This window comes from Ambystoma mexicanum, chromosome 2p (assembly GCF_040938575.1).
Source record: "Ambystoma mexicanum isolate Mex_15411 chromosome 2p, UKY_AmexF1_1, whole genome shotgun sequence".
Taxonomy (NCBI): Eukaryota; Metazoa; Chordata; class Amphibia; order Caudata; family Ambystomatidae; genus Ambystoma; species Ambystoma mexicanum.
Window position 1 is genome coordinate 366,503,106 of NC_090923.1, and position 16,648 is coordinate 366,519,753.

A 16,648-nucleotide genomic window follows, 5' to 3' on the forward strand; every position below is an offset into this window, starting at 1 on the left:
CCTCTGTTGGACGGGGCTGGGTACCTTTCTCCACCTGCCATGCCTAACATGCTTCCTCATGTCCGCCATTTGTATGTTTCAGCAACCAGCTTGCTATCTAGTGACGATTACAGGTTCCTTTTCAGGCAGTACTTGTTGATTCACATGAATGAAGGGGGGAAAAAAAAAACATTGGATCCTGTAGACACAATACCCTTATTTGGCTAGCTCCATATTTCGGCCTAATAAAAGGATTCCACTCTTAAGATCTTGTCTTTTTTTCCTTTAACAAAAACCTGTCTAACAGTAATCTAACATCTTAAAAGAAAACACAAAATAAAACCACCACCTTCACTAAACCGGTGCTTAAAATGAAGAAGCATTTTACTGAATTGAGGATTATATTTGGTCACTTAGCAAATCTTACTTTTGCATACACTGCAAAAACACACATTTTGTACTTCTCATTAATTAATGATCCTCTTTGGTCACTATTAATAACTGGATGACATCAATGGCTAGGAACATCTCTCTTTCTCCAAGACTCGAGCAATATTTCATTCGGGATAGTTCTTTTGTGCGTCAGAAACCTAGATCATATGGTTTTCCTGCAGTGGGCTAATGCTGGATAAGGGATCTCACGCACAGGAACACTTAATACATATACCCAAAGTGGATCTGTTTTTTGTTTGTAGTATAATTGCAGCACTAAAATGGCTGACCAACTAATTTTTGTGACCACCACATAGGGTAAAGATTGGCAACTTTAACTCTGTCACTTCTGTAGTGAACATGCAGGCAAGTATTTCCCATTGGCTTTTCAATGTTTACATCAGAAACTCAGCTTCCCCAATTGATGACTCCACTACATTACAGATATAGGCAGACATTCTGAATCTAAACCCCGACACAAATGAGAACTTGCATCTCAAAACTACCAAAAAATATCCAAGAATGGCAATTGATATTCGTCTCTGCTTAAAAGCATCAAAAACGCATCTTATTCAATTGGGCCTTTTCAATGCGTCCTGCCCCACCACACGTCTCGGAAAAGGTCAAGGAATGTGAGTCAATTTGAATGTAATGGCCCAAACTAAACTATGTAACTCAGAAAACCCATTTCAAAGTCATTTCTTACTTTGAAATGCCGCAAAATAAAATATGAATTCATTACAATGCTATAATTGTTCAGATTAGACCACTGCAACAGAATCTACCTGGATCTTAAACATCTCATATACCAACTCCAAGCAATCAGGTGTCTCCTACTGCTGAAGCCACTGGACTCCAAATACTTCATTACAGCAATAAAAGACATGTAGGATAGTGTGTGCTACTTAACTCACTCACCTCAGGAATTGTAGCACTTCACTAGGAACACAAAAAAACTATGAGTAATTCATAACAGTGGTCTTCCCCCATGACGCATACTTTGGTATGCTTGAGTGACCAGCTTGCCATCCAACCAACATTGTGAATTTCCATTGTGAGCTGGTGGCAGAGGTTTACTTTTTACGACCATTGTGTGTTTTTACTGCGAGCTGCATTCGCAGCCACGGTAAGGCACCCAGTCTTTTTTCGACTATTTCTTGCTGGAAAGGTCTTTCTTGAGATTTACTCTGCGCGCCAAACCAGGTTTGGCCCCTTTGTTTGTTTTGTCTTTTGGTGGGCTTCATGAGTGAAACCCGCCTCTGGCTCCAGTATGTCCGGCAGGGGAGGACGTGAGGGAGGTGCCCAAACTCCCTGTGCTCTATCCCCTTGGTTACAAGAATGCACCCAAAGGTGAATGTCTGGCTGTCCAACAAGGACAGCCACCTTGCTGTGTAATTGACAGCTAGGCTGCAATGAATGGGAGAAACCTGCAAAAGAGGCTTGGAAGGCACAGTTGACCACTGGACAAAGTAATCCGAAGAAAAACTTGAAAGAGACGCCTGCTGCAACTCCTGGACCATTGGTTTGCCCGGTGAAGCCCTGCTGCTGTGCTGAAGCTCTGAATTCGCCTCGACTATTGATGCACTGCAAGGACGACTTCTCCCTTTGAGTTGGTGGGACCAATCATGCCCGTCTGGACATCCTCTTGAAGCTGGTTATATTTCCACTGCTGATGCTGCAGCTAGAACCAAAGAGCCAGGGAGAGGAACACCAGATTGTGTGCGTTGCTTTTAAGTCTGACCCGACCACTAGGAAGATCCTCCAGACTTCCCTGTTGCAGGACTGACCAAGCCTGAGCCACCTCAACAGAGTGTGGACCCCAGAAGCAAGGAAAATCTGAAGTGGTATCCGAGAACCACAGTGTTGCTGTCAGATGCGAGGAGCTGAAACACTGAAGAACCGCCGAGTTGAAATTTGCCCATTGCTGCCAATGACCTTCCCATTGCAGAGCAGGAGTTCTCAGACGTCCTACCTCTTGTCCTCACAACTGAGGCTCAGGAACAACAGGATCTGCAAAGCTGTACAGGAACAGAAGCCAGCTTGAACCATTTATTCTAACCGGAGGTACTGTAAAGTCTAAGAACTCACCTCTTGTTGTGTAGCCTTACTTGCTTTCAGTTGAGACCTGTCTTGATTACCTTGCAGAGTTGCTAACGCTTTGCCCTTCACAATCTTCCCAGCTTGAGGCCCTTCAAGTGTTCCATTTTGCTACAAACATTTCTAAAAACACTGTGCAAGACCTTTTACCTACCTGCAAAGAAGATCTCCAACCGCCCTTGACGTTGTGCAATTAAAATTGGCTGTCCTGACTTCCTGAGAGACTCTTCTCACCTTTGACTCTGTGCTTTATCCCTTCCCCCAGAAAAGGGTTCAACATATTTGCCAATGGAAGGTTTTCAAAAGTACTTACCCATTTGTGAATTATTTGTCAACCTTTGTTTTATTCCTCTCTTCTATCTTTTACACTAAACTCAGTATTGTTCTAAATGTACTAGTGATAAAGCAATGTCCACAGTGTCCTAGCTATTTAAGTTACCCGAGTGTGTAGGAAGTGGCTGTGTGCCATCCCCAATGGGGATCATCTAATTTAGAGAAACTAAGTGCGTTTTGAAGTATATTTACATATTTTGCTCCCTTCTGAAGGCGGCTTTACAACTGACTGAAATAAATTAATAATTGTTTTAGCAAGAAACCCCGAGTGTGTTTATTTGAACAACTGCTACTGTGAAGCTCTGTGTCACAACATTACTGCTCACATTGACCCCTCTTGAGATAAGCCTGGCTGCTCAACCACACTACCAACCTGTGCAGTTCAGACTTGTACCAAAGGTTGGGTCTCTATTGCCAGGAGGTCAAAGTTGTTGTAGTGCACCCAACGGGTACTGCATACAATCTTGGCTAAAAGTGTAATTATTTACTTCTGTACTAACTTCCTTTAGCAGCAGTTTATTGTCAGACTATCTTGTGGAGTTGAGTGATTAAAGGAACAAAAGCTCTCATCTTTCCCCTCCAGACATGACATTGTTTCGATTCAAAATGATTCGTCAATTTGATAGAAATACAATGTACTACCAAGAGCATCATCAGGCTATTCATGTATTATTGACAAGGCAAGAGTTTAGGTACAAAACATTTTTCACCTTTTGATACAGTAAGTTGAGGGGAAGAACATCATGAGATAAGGGATAGGAATAGGATATTGTGTTGTTGAGGAAATGCACACTCTCATAGATGCTGCTTACACTACGATGATTCAGTTCATTTTCTCACGTATTAGCTTAGCCATAGGTGACACTTTAGGACCAACTGTTTCTACAAGGTATCCCTTAAGTCGTTTGAATCTCTTGCCACCATCAACAAGGTCTAACACAGTTCTGGCAGGTTCAGTGCAAGTCATTTGGGAAATGTACGGGAGGATTCTCAGAAATGTGCCAATTCCCTTCTACCTTAGCGACCCCCAGCTTTTTTTGATGGACTTTAGGACTTTTAATTTCTAACCTAGAGAGAGTGGGACTTTCTCCCCTCATGTATTTTTCTGTGATTTGGAGTCTAACAAACTCCATTACGAATAGGAACAACCCTCTGTAGGGCAGTAGAGGCAGCCATACCCCTGGTAGAATGGGCCCGCATGCGTGAAATATAAAAGCTTAAAGCTCTCCTAGGATCGAGCCTATGGAGCCTTTGCTCTTCCTTACCAGGATGCGCAGGAGGATAAAATGCCGGAAGAATAACCTTCTGGCCCAAATGAAATTCCGACACCACCTTCGGAAGAAACGAAGGACGAACTCTAAGGACAACCCTGTCCTTGTGAAATACAGTGAAGGGTGGCTTAACTGAAAGTGCCTGTAACTCAATCTGCGCGCGGAAGTGACCGCAACCAAAATTACAGTTTTAAAAGTTAACATTCTCAAAGGGCACGAATGCAAAGGCTCAAACGGAGCACCCATCAGAAACTTGAGGACAAGGTTCAAATCCCAACCGGGTACCTGGAAAGGTGACAGAGGCAACACATTAGTGAGCCCTTTTAGAAACCGAGAAATTAAAGGGATTTTAAAATAAGAACACTCTTCAGACGAGCGCTTAAATATGGACAGTGCCGCCAGGTAACCTTTAATGGTACCCACTTGCAAGCCACTGTGGGCTAAAGAAAGCAAAAAAGACAGAACCACAGGAATGTCACATGAAAATGGATCCACATTCTTAACCCTGCACCAGTCGCAGAACTTTTTCCAACGGCAACGGTGCAGGGACTTTGTTGCGGGCCTTCTGGCCGAAAGCAACACCTCCATCACATCTTCAGTGATGTCCCAATCCTTATAACTCAACCTTTCAGAAACCAAGGATGAAGGATCTGACCTCTGGATGGAGAACCTAACCCCCCCCCTTAACCTCCCTCCCGTGAGAGCAGATCATCTCGGTAGGGAAGACGTGGAGGGCAGATGGACAAGTCGAGAAGGTCCGGGTACCACGTCCTCCGGGCCCATGCCGGAGCAATGAGGATCATCCGGGAACCGAACCTTCGTAACCTCCGCAGCACTTGCGGGATGACGGGAACTGGAGGAAACGCGTACAGCAGGGGGGGGAATGACCACTCCACCACAAACGCGTCTCCTAAGGCTCCCCTTGGAGGAAATTCCTGCGAGCAGAACCTTTCGCACTTCCGGTTGACACTGGAGGCGAAGAGATCCACTTGAGGGGGTCCCCAAAGGGCGAAGATCTCCAGGAGAATCTCCTGAGCCAACTCCCACTCGTGAGAGATCGCGCTCTGCCTGCTCAGAGCGTCCGCCATCTCGTTGTCGTCTCCAGCCAGATGAACTGCCGAGATCGAAACTTCCTGCTTGATTGCGCAGAACCAGAGCTGCATCGCCTCCCTGCACAGACGAAGTGACCCTGCCCCCTGCCCCCTTTTTGTTGAGGTAGTGCATGGCCCTCAGCTCCAACAGATTGATATGGAGTCTGGACTCCGACGGAGACAAACGACCGCTGATTGTCAACTCGTTGGCATGAGCTCCCCATCCCGTTAGGGATGAGTTGTCACGATCGTCACCTCCGGCCAGGGTAGCCAAAACGGAGCTCCCTTCGACAACCCACCACAGAAGGTCCTTGGCGCCCGAGGACGGCACCTGAATGGGGTCCGACATCCTGCCGGAGGACTGAGACCACTGGAGCTTGAGTGCCCACTGCAAAGATCTCATCCGCAACGTGGCCTCTGGCACCAGAAGAATGCAAGATGCCATGAGGCCGAGCAATCTCAAGAACTCGAACACTGGGAGACTCTGGGCATGCTGAAACTTGTGCACCATCTGCTGAATGTGATGAGCCCTCACCTGGGCAGGAAAACACTGCCCCAGGGACGTGTCGAGCACTGCTCCGATGTACTGGAGCCTTTCAGTTGGCGTCAAGTGGGACTTCTTGAAGTTGAAGGAGAAGCCCAGCTTGTGGAGGGAGTGGCAGGTGACGGACAGATGATCCAGGACTTGATCGGGAGAGAGCGCTCTGATCAACCAATCGTCCAGGTAGGGGTAGACGTGAATCCCTCCTTTCCTGAGATGCGCTGCCACCACTACCATGAGCTTGGTGAAGACCCTCGGGGCGGAGGTCAATCCGAACGGCAGGACCCGAAACTAAGTGCAAGTCGCCAACCGTGAACCTCAGGTACTTCTTGTGCTTTGGATGGATCGGCACATGAAAATAAGCATCCTTGAGGTCGAGACACACCAACCAGTCCTGAAGTTGAAGGGCCTGGAGGACTTGAGAAAGAGTAACCATCTTGAACTTGTCCTTCCTGAGGAGTTTGTTCAAACCGCGCAAGTCCATGATGGGTCTCAATCCCCCATCTTTCTTGGAAATCAAAAAATAAGGGGAATACCATCCCTTGTTCCTCTCCGCTACAGGCACCAGTTCTATGGCGCCTTTCTCCAGCAAGTCTTGAACCTCCTGCACAAGGAGCCGACCCGGACTCTGCAACGAGAGATTCCCGGTGGATTGTCGTGAGGCCTCTGCCGAAAGGGAAGATAGTAGCCGTGGGCTATGATCTCCAGAACACACACATCTGAAGTAATGGCACACCATTCGACAAGATGCTGCAACAGCCTCCCCCCCCCCCCCCAACTGGCGAACCATGGGACATGGCCTCATGACTGAGCTGAAGCGGCGTTGCCTGAGGGCAAAGAGGCAACTGCCAGAGTGGCCTTGGCACCTCGAGTACCTTGCTTTCCACCTCTGGCACTCCTACGGTGGCCCCTTTGACTGGCAGCTCCTCTCGCTTTACCAAAGGATGAGTAATAATGAAAAGAACCTCCCCTCCATTGCTGTCTCCTAGGACGAAAAGGCGGAGGTTGGTGAACTGCAGCGTCCAACGACTTTGCTGCAGCTTTGGAGGTCTGCAACTTCTCAAGGCTCTCGTCAGGCTTGCTGCCAAAAAGATGGACACCATCAAAGGGCATGTTGGGGAGGCCTGCACATCAGGAGCAAACCTCGACTTCCGCAACCACGCAAACCTGAGTATTACGGTGCTCGCCGCCATGGACCGGCTGACACAATCTGCCATGTCCAAACCCGACTGAACGGCCTCACACATGGCTTCCTTGCCATCCCAGACCATAGCAAGAAAACCATTCCATTTGTCCCCTTTGGGAATGTGTTCAGCCGCTAAGGAAACAGTTCCACAGTGTGTGCATGAAACGGACAAGGCACATATGGAGTTGGCCACCTGAAGAGCCATAACCCCTGAAGAAAACACTTTCTTAGCCCAACCATCATAACGCTTGTCGTCCCTATCAGGAGGGATGGTAGGATACAACGCCTGCTTTGCCTTGCCCACTGCCGGGAGACTTTCCGGAGCACTCCAAGCCGCCGCCACCCTCCTCTGTAGAGCCATATGGAACGGCAGTACCGGGTCAGTTGGTGGACCTTGGTCGAGGATATCCGTAAGGTCATCCTAAAGAAAATCCCCTGGGGGAGCAGACCACCCCAAGTACTTGGTGACCCTAGACATAAGGCGCCGGTACAAGGAGTCGGCATGGGTGCCAGGCTCAGGCCTACAAAACTCCACCTCCGGAGAGGTGTCCAGACCACTGGCGTCATGTAGGGACTGATGCAGGTCCTCAATCTGGCTATGGCCCGAGAGACTCATCTGGCACCGTATCAGGAACCATGCCATCATCAGAGCCCTCATCCACCTCCGAAATGTACTCAAGATGGCGGAAAGTGGGCACAGAATGGGGAACAAAGCCATGCTTGGCCTTGGCCAGAGCCTTTCTAGGGGGTTCCACCGTGCCCCGGGGTACCCCCGTCGAAACAGCCTCGAGTGAATCTGTGTTGACGCCGAATGCGGCGCCGACAGCATCAACGGCGTCGACACAGGCCTCGAGGACGGAGCCCCGAGCGTGTCCCTCGACAGTCTGGGCGCCGATGGCGTTGACGACTTCCTCAGAGGCGGAGCCTCAAGAGAGTCCCTAGATGACCTCGGCGCCACAGGCGTCGACGTCTTCCCTGAAGAAGTCACAGGTGCACACGGTCTCGAGCGCGTCGAGGACCGGGACTTGGAACGGGTATGACTAGAATGATTCCTCTTGTCCGAGCGGCACTGTTCCTGCGACTCGTGCCGACCACCCGAGCCCGAAGGCGTTCGAGCAGTGTCTCTAGTCCGATCACGACCGACCCCACTCGGAGGCACGGACGGACCAGTGCCCTGCGATTCGAGAATCGCTAACATTTTCTTACAGAAGGAAGCCCATTCCTCCGGAGTCGCATGCTTGGTGGGATAAGTGACCCGCCGACGGGCGGAGTCCTCGGATGAGGACAGGGAAGGCGACCGATGACGGCGCTTCCGGGAGTGCCTCGAAGATGCAGAGGTGTGGCGGGACCCACTCCGGGACCGAGACCCACTGGACTTCCGACGACGATGCAGAGAGGCGCCCCTCGAATCGTCCGTCGAAAGCCCTGTGGACCTCTACTTCTGGGGCTTGGACACCTTACTGACCGACAATTTTTTCTTGCGCTCCCGCAAGGCTTTGGACATAAGCGACTGGCAGTAGATACAATCATCCGTGTCATGGGCCTCCCCAAAGCACCAGAGGCAGGCGTCGTGCGAGTGTCACCGACATCTTGGATCCACAGTCCCCGCACCCTGCGTCTGGGCTTCAAGAGGTAGACATCTCAAAGAACTTTTTCTTCACAATCGAACATGTTCGAAGAACCGAAAGAACAGAAACTCCAAAGAGTCGAGGCGTGCCGAGATCTCCGAAGCGAACACGTTCGCGGAAAAAATGGAACTGAGGCTACAGGCGTCGTGTGTCCTACTTATAACATCCAGTGACGTCGGCCATCAGAGGAGGTCCTCGAGGGCGGCGTATCGACATCGACGCAGAAAGATTTTCCGAAGCAGCACAGCTGTGGTGATTACTGTCATAGATATGGAATACGTCGGAGGACCCAATCCCCTTGAATGATGGTTATGTAAACAACCAACAAGCTCTGTATGTTGGTCAGTTGGTCAGTTGGAGGGATGACCAAGTTCTCCAGGAGTTCCCCAAGGAAGGGTGTAGTAGAGACAGGGCGGTAGTTGATAGGGCGGTAGTTGGCCGGGTACAAGGGGTTGCTGAAGGTTTTTTTTTATAGGAGGGGCTGCACAAGGGTATGCTTCGGAGAAGAAGGGAAAGAGCCAGATGCTAACCAGTGGTTGCCGAAGTCACCAAGAGCCGGAGCGAGGGAGTGGATATTGTCCTTAATGGTTCTGGAAGAATAGGGAGAACCCTGTTTGGTTGAGACCTTCATAGAGTGGACCACCATAGAGACCTCTTCCGTTGGGATAGGTGAGAAGGAGAAGAGAGCGGGTGGGAGAGGAAGAGAGACCAAGGAGGCAGGAGGACAAGGTGAGGAATGGAGGAAGGCGGAGAAGAGAGGTCAGAATGTCTTGGGCTTTAGAGGTGAAATGGGAGGCCAGTGCAGTACAGAGGGCCTGAGAGGAAAGACGCAAGGTGGAGCCTGCAGATTAATTGGGTAGTTCCTTGCAGATTTTGAAGAGTTCAGCCGTGTTGTTAGAGGCTCTAGAGATGCAGGCCTCGATGTGGGCCCTCTTCTTCGAGCAGATAGAGAGACGGTATTGCCTTTGGAGCATCCAACGGGCTAGTTTGTCAGAGGATGCACCCGAGGTCAGCCACTCCCATTCAGCAGCTCTGCACTTGCATTTCAGTGAGGCTAAGTTAGAGTCATACCAGCTGTTCCATTTAGAGGCGAGATTCAGGCTGGTCCTCATGACAGGGGTAAGAATGTCAAGAGAGTTAGTGGTGGCAAGATGAAGATTGGCAAGGACAGAGTCAGTGGGAGAGTCATGAGGCGGGGGTGAAGGTGGAGGCAGCAGAGCAACTGCCACTAACTTCATCGACCGGATAACTGCAAAGGAGGCTGGCTGTGCTGGTGGAGGCTCTGTCAGGGAGATGAGGAGAAAAAAAAAAAGTGGCCAGACCAGGAGAGAGGGGTATGAGAGGATTGGAGAGCAGGAGATCAGTGGGGATGAAGGCATCTAGAATGTATCCGGCAGAGTGGGTAGCGCCGGTGGGGAGAATAGTGAGAGAAGTACAGAGATCACAGAAGAGTGTGGAGGAAGGAACACTGTAATCAAGGTGGATGTTGAAGTCTGCAAGGAGAAGGAGTTTAGAGGTAGAAGTGAGAAGGGAGGATGTGAAGTCAGCCCATTCAGAAAGGAAGTTAGACACAGGGCCAGGGGCCGATAGTGCCAAGGTTAAGAGAGAGTTGGGAAGACACCAAGCTTGCAGACAAGACTTTCAAAGGAGGAGCAGGACTGGGTGGGTCTGAGAGGTATAGACACAATCCGGAAAGATCAGAGAAACTTCCCCACCAGATCGGTTGGGCCGGGGCTTGGAGAGACACTTGTACCAGTCAGGGAGAAGGGAGTCAAAAGCAGTGACTGAGCCGTCATTAAACCACACCTCAATGAGAGCGAGGACGTTGATATCAAAGAATGTTTGACAGCAGATCGAGCCTTCAGAGTAGCTGGATGGATTTCCATGGAGGGTACAGGGAGGTGGTACACCGGTCGGAGGTGGTGAAGGCTGTACAGAGAAGGAGTAGCAGGAGAAGGTGAAAGTTGATGAGGGCCGGAAGGTGCCGGCGAAAGAGAAAAAGATTGGGTTGAGGACACTAGGCCATGACAGGGCCATTGTGGTAGACATTAATGATGCACCTAGAGGATGTGAACGTCATGACCACTGTGAAGGGGCACAAGTTGTGCCACAAGCAGGTTCCCACCAGAACCCTGAGGGTCTTAAAACCACTGCAAAAGGGTGTCATGCACAGGGTCTGGGTTATATAAAACCACAATCAGATATCAACCAAACTCACGATATTTGTAAAGGATACAGGGGGTCAGGTCAGACCTTAATAAAAGGATACGTGATGAGCGTGCTGTATCTCGTGTTCCACCGTGAAGAATACCAGAAAGAAGACTAGTAGTTCAATAAGAGACCTTCCAGTTGATAAGACACTCTGTCTGATATGTAAACAGACAGATTGAGTGATCAATGGAAAGGGCAAAGAGCGAGAACAAGCACCAATCTGTAAAATAAAAAGACCTATACGTATCTGGTTATTGATGTACATGCACTATATGCCCCTGTAGAACCCACATTAACCTGTGGTGAAGGAACTGCAAGAATTTGTGTAGAACATAAATAATCCAATCCGGAAACTACTGGGAGAAGGAAAGGTTAGTAGGGAATCTAATCCCGAACGACATGAGGGTCACGATAGAGCCGGGTTGGTGCACACCTGGTTAGCGTCCCAAAGTTCTGTGCACAATGTTATCCAATCTATATCAGGGTTCATGAGGAAAGTAAATACTCCATTCTTCTGGGGAAGCAGTTCCAAGGCCCTTAAATACTTCTGTATTTTAACGTCCAACTGAAGAAATGAATATAACCCAAATGAAGATAATAAAAGTAGTAGGTTCCAAAGGTTACCTTAAAGTCTTTATGGCGTGTGAATGAAGACCTTCACATCTCAATGAAAGAATAGGAACACTGCTCTGAATACGTTCCTTAATCAATGAGGGTTTGGAACACTGCTCACAGAACCAGTGGTTAGAAAAAACTGCTAGTTAGGAGAACGCTGACAACCGCGTTCCCAATTCCTGCTGCAGCTGATATTCACCGCCGAGGACTCCCGTGGGGAACAAGTAACCGCGAGACAGGGGAACGCTGGTTTCACGCATTCCCGGCTTTAGAGTTCATGCAGCAGCACAGGAAACTGCAGAGGAGGAAAGACCTCCTGCTTGGAAGAATGCAGCTGGTAACGTCACACTGAAGGAATGCGGTGGTGACTGGGTCCAGCAATGACACGGCAGGGAGGCTAGGATGAGCTAAAAAGGCTGAGAGTGCCGGAAATTAGCTATAGCGGGAACCAACAATCAGAAGCACGGTGGCAGCACCATTAGATGATTATATACATATGGCGACATCACGTAATCAAGTCACGTGATTCTACCGCCAAACGCCCCGTATCTTCTGCCGTTCACAAAGCGTATGCAACAGCTTCCATTGTGAATAAAATGGTCTCGCTGTTCTGTGGGCATAACGCTCATTCTGTGGAGCTACACATCCTCTGAGGAAACTAAACTGAGGCAGCAGGCATGACAAAGGGCTCCTTGAGCCAGTCCTGGCGCCTTTGGCACCAGGCTCATATGTAGGAAGCAAGGGCTGTTCAAACTAGGTCCCATTTATGTACATGGGGCTTTAAATCCAACATGGAAGAACCCGCAGTCTAGTTCTAAGAACCAAGCCATGCGGTCTAGTGTTTTGGGTGTGGCAGGTCTGGAACTACCTTTCCCTGGTACTACTTAACCTGGGCTATATAAACCACACCCTGACTACAGAACATGCTTCGTGTTATTATGCAACCAGCAGCGTGACGCTTACTGTGTCCAGCTCCTGGTCTTCAGCATCTTCCTGTAATCCTGCAAGAACAAGATTATTCTGTCTTACCTGAGAAAACACCATCCAGCACTCAGCATCTCAACTGGGCTGCAATCTGTGGAAACCGAGAAGAAGAAACATCACTCACCTGTGAGTACTAGCTTAAGGACTTCTGGCGAACCTCTACCACAGCTGCTGTTCGAACATTGCGACCTGCGATAACGAGAAAGGGAAAAATATTAGAACGCGTGCTTCCAAAACATCGAATTCCATCAGTCTTACCTGAATTCCATCACGCTACGCCACGCCTCCATCCAGAGCACCACAGCAACATCTGCAAAGGAAAAGACATTCAGGTTCGCTTTCAATAGTAAACCACCGCACAGTGCTGTACTTGCCTTAACAGATTCCGGGGGCCTGTTTTTCATCGTGCTCTCATCCACTTGCAGCACCACAGCAGCCTGTGAGGAGAAGAAGAAAACACGGGTTAGCTTTAAAAGACAAAGGTGCTGCGCTTAGCACTTTCTCTTACCTAGAAACGTGCCTCTCCATCCGGCACGCCAGCATCAAGACCTTCGCACCTGAAAAGAAGGAGATAAAGACATTAACAAATTCCCACCATAAACAGAACAAAGACTTACAATTAACAAACCTACCTGCCTACCAGCAGATTCGGGGTCACAGCAGGCCTGGGCCCAAGGAAGGCGTACTGCTCCAGTGAAGCAACTCGGGCAGCTCGCCAACAAACGTCAAGCGTCCCTGCACAAGAAACGCAGGACGGATAGCTCACCCTACAAATAACTAAGATTCATTATTCAGCACTGGGCAACTACGCATCCAGGGTTCCAGATCTCAGAGCCTTCCAGACACCCCCGGGGATATCAGGTGAGCATAACAGCTAAGCATGTCACAAGTACATCCCATCTAGTGTCGCCATTAGATGGTGAAGAGTAAAAAGGGGAGAGGGTCGAGATCAAGTGGGCGGTCCAAATGTCTGGAGCTGGGGCAGAAAGGAGGATATCAGTGACCGTCTGTCTGGAAGCAGCACCTACGTGGGTGTCAGCAATAGGTAGGCCTGGATTAGAGGCCAGGATATCTTTTTAAAACTTTTCTTTCCAGACTTCGTGAGAGAGGTAGGATAGGTTATAGAATAGCAGTTATAATAGGAGAGATGGAGAGTGCCATGGGAAAAGTGGACAGAAGAGAGAGGTAGACAGTGAGGGTGGGAGTATGGTGGGGCTGTACAGTGCATGAACTTGCCAAGTGGCTTAGCAGTCGGGCAGGTATAGATGAAGGAGGTGTCCAATAGAAGACAATCAATGCACAGATTAAAAAAGAAACACACCCCTAGATTCATTTTTCAGGCAAGGCACAGAATGTAGTACAAGATGGTAAATGCACAGATTAAGTCAAGGTTATTGCGTGCCAGGGAAAAGGCAGCACATTTTGCACAGGAATGTTACAGGATGTCCAGGAGGGCAGGAAATGACGCAGTTAGCATAGAATACAAAATAAATAATCGTTTCATTAGCTGGGATGAGCTGTAAAGGGCAGCAGGCCATAGGTACGGGTAGTTGTATACACTGTTAGCGAGGATAAATGGAGAAGTGAACAATATAGTGGGCAAACATTGTACAGTAAACAAAGTGTGTGTTGTAATCGGTGGTGTGTATGCACCAAGGGAGAAGTTCTGAAGTCTGAGGGAACATGAACATCAATCTGATGCAGATGCACAACGAGGAGCAGTGGAGCCCAAAAGAATGATGTGGTGGTAGGGAGGGAAGCAGATCACGGGGCAGCGGTTGGGTGCTTACTGATGGATGCGGGGAACACGCCTAGACAAGAAGGTTGACTGTAGTGGTAGGGGCCCTTGCAGCCCTTCCATGTCCGGACAGGACCAGACAGGGGGGTACATGGCCCTTAGATGAGGCACTTTTAGGGAGCCAGTGCTCACCTGCCAGCTCCGGCGGTGTCTGAGATGTTCTGAATGAGCCCAGCAAATCAGGGCGGCAGGCTCCGGTCAGCAGGGCTGATCTGGTCAGCTGATAATGACAGCACGGGGCGGCCAGCATGGAAGGCCTCGCCAGCCAATGCAGGCACCCTCTGGGGGGTGGGAGGGCGGACGTGATGGGCGGATGGATGGTCACACACCAGCTGTGCTGAAGAAAAACAAAAAGGCGCAAGTCGCACCTTAAATAGGTCAGCCATTGAGGCAGTGTTCCAGGAGTTAGGCATGGGCCCAGCCAATCAGGGCGGCAGGCTCTGGTCAGCAGGGCTGATCAGGTCAGCTGATAAGGACCGCGCAGGGCGGCCATCATGGAACATCTACATTGTTTTATGGCAGCACTTTATGTGCTATGTTGCTGGGTTGCCTTTGGGGCTTCCTTTTTATATTCTCTTGACTTACCTTGTAGAATTATTCTCAAGGGTAGGGAGGGACTTTCATACCCGTTACATTTTATATAGTCAAACCAGTACACCCCACCTTATGTGGAGTGCTGGGGAGATGCATGGTATCCTCTTTCTTTCTCACTGCTCCAGCAACATTTTGGTTACTGTGATGAGCTTACTATTAGGGAAGGTGGCAGTGGACATATTTTAATGATGTGCTAATATTAAACGCAGGCTGCCAAATCAGCCGCGATAATGCACAGAAGGGTCAATATTTTGCTAGAATTGTGGCTCTTTTTTTCTGCCATTTTTAGTATGCTTGTCCTTTCTCTGTCCTTCTGCCGGCCTAGGAGGGGGAGGTCCTGGCTGTTCTTTTGATTTCGGCGTAAACCCTTTGTGTAGCTTGCCGCAGCTCCAGCTTGTCTGAAGGCAGGAAGTGAGGTAGAAGTCCTAAACTCTGCAGCCCTTTGACTTATGGTGTGCCTGAGCAAAACCAGTTCCTACTGGGAGGCATCCGTCCCTTTCTGTACACTGCAAGGAGAGTTTGCAGAAGTTGTTTGTGGGTTCCTGTATAACTGTCCAATTCTGGAAGCTGAAGACAAGTCGACCACTTGAGCTGAATCCAAAGAGCAAGAAAGAGAAGACAGCCGTAGCCAATTCCAGCGACCAGATGCCTGCTGTGTAACCATACCCTCTTCTGAACCATCCTTCCATGCGACCTAGGTGTCCTGAGGACAACTCTGACTCAGAGAATGTTGGAACACTTCAGTCTTAAGACTACCTGCCAAACAAGCCATCCCACGAAATGCAGTTGCCTTCCGGGACTGCAAACTGCGAAGGACCTCAAGCCTGTGTGCGATTCTCCATTAAACGTTGGTGGACCCCTGCTAGACCTCCAGAGCCAAGATTCAACTCCTTGAAGTACCCTCATTAGAGTGCAGGACAGAAATAGTGAGAAGAATCCAACCAGCGACAACGGTTTCATCTGGTACCAAATCCAGAGAGCTGCGAGAGGCACCAAATCTTTTTGGGAGCCTTTTCTGTCGACTGCTGCAGCAAGTTTCCATCCAGTGTATATTCTTTCATCACCACAGACAAGAATCCAGAGACTGGGTCCTGTGCTGCTGCATCATGAAGGCGTCCGTCTGCAAGCACTTTTTTAACTGCCTTGGTACTGTGTTGGCTTGGGTAGTACCTACCTACAGCCTGTGTGGCCGAGTGGAGTTAATGTGTTTGGGAGTTCACCCATACTGCTTGGCCATGCCTAAGCCTGGAACACATCTAGGGAGACTTCTACGAAGTCCCTGAACACTTTCTACCAACTCTAAAGTCTGGACTTACTTGCTCGATGAGATATCCTCTGGAACTCTGACTTTCCTACATCCGAGCCCTATCCTGGCCTGCCGGGTGGCCACTAGCGCCCCTCTTCTGCCTCCGAGATCATTTATGCCTTAGAATGGGGACGGACTCTCCAGTATATGGTCTCGGACTACAAAATACAGCCGCTGCCATTCTGAAAGTGTAACATTTGGTTCTGCTTACCCCGAGCTGTGAAGAGCCTTTCTAAAATAGTCCTAGGGTTCTCACTTATCCTAGAGTTGTATCCTGCCCCTCTGAAAGGAGGTATATACAGTTCTTTACTTACCTTAGAATTGTGTTCCACCCTTTTGAAAATTATCCTTGGTATAACTATTCCTGCAATAGAAATAGTGTACGAGTTTATGACCAATAGGGTTTTACTCACCTTGAATAGCTTAGTGACATTCTAAATGTTAAAGGTATTTGTACCGCGCACCGTCACCAACGGAGTTGGTCCCCAGGAGCTCTGGCGGATCTGCAAACGAGAACGTGGGATGGGTTAGTAGGTGAAGCGGGAGTAGGATAGTGAGGAGTGGTGTTCTGTTGGAAGCTTC

The 16,648-nt window shown here is 49.2% G+C and overlaps 1 protein-coding gene across 1 annotated transcript in view; it reads right to left on the reverse strand.

The window, feature by feature from the left end:
* Positions 1-16,648, reverse strand: part of ATXN7 (ataxin 7) — a 950,731-nt gene that overhangs the window by 4,793 nt on the left and 929,290 nt on the right. The gene's annotated exons all lie outside the window — the stretch shown is intronic.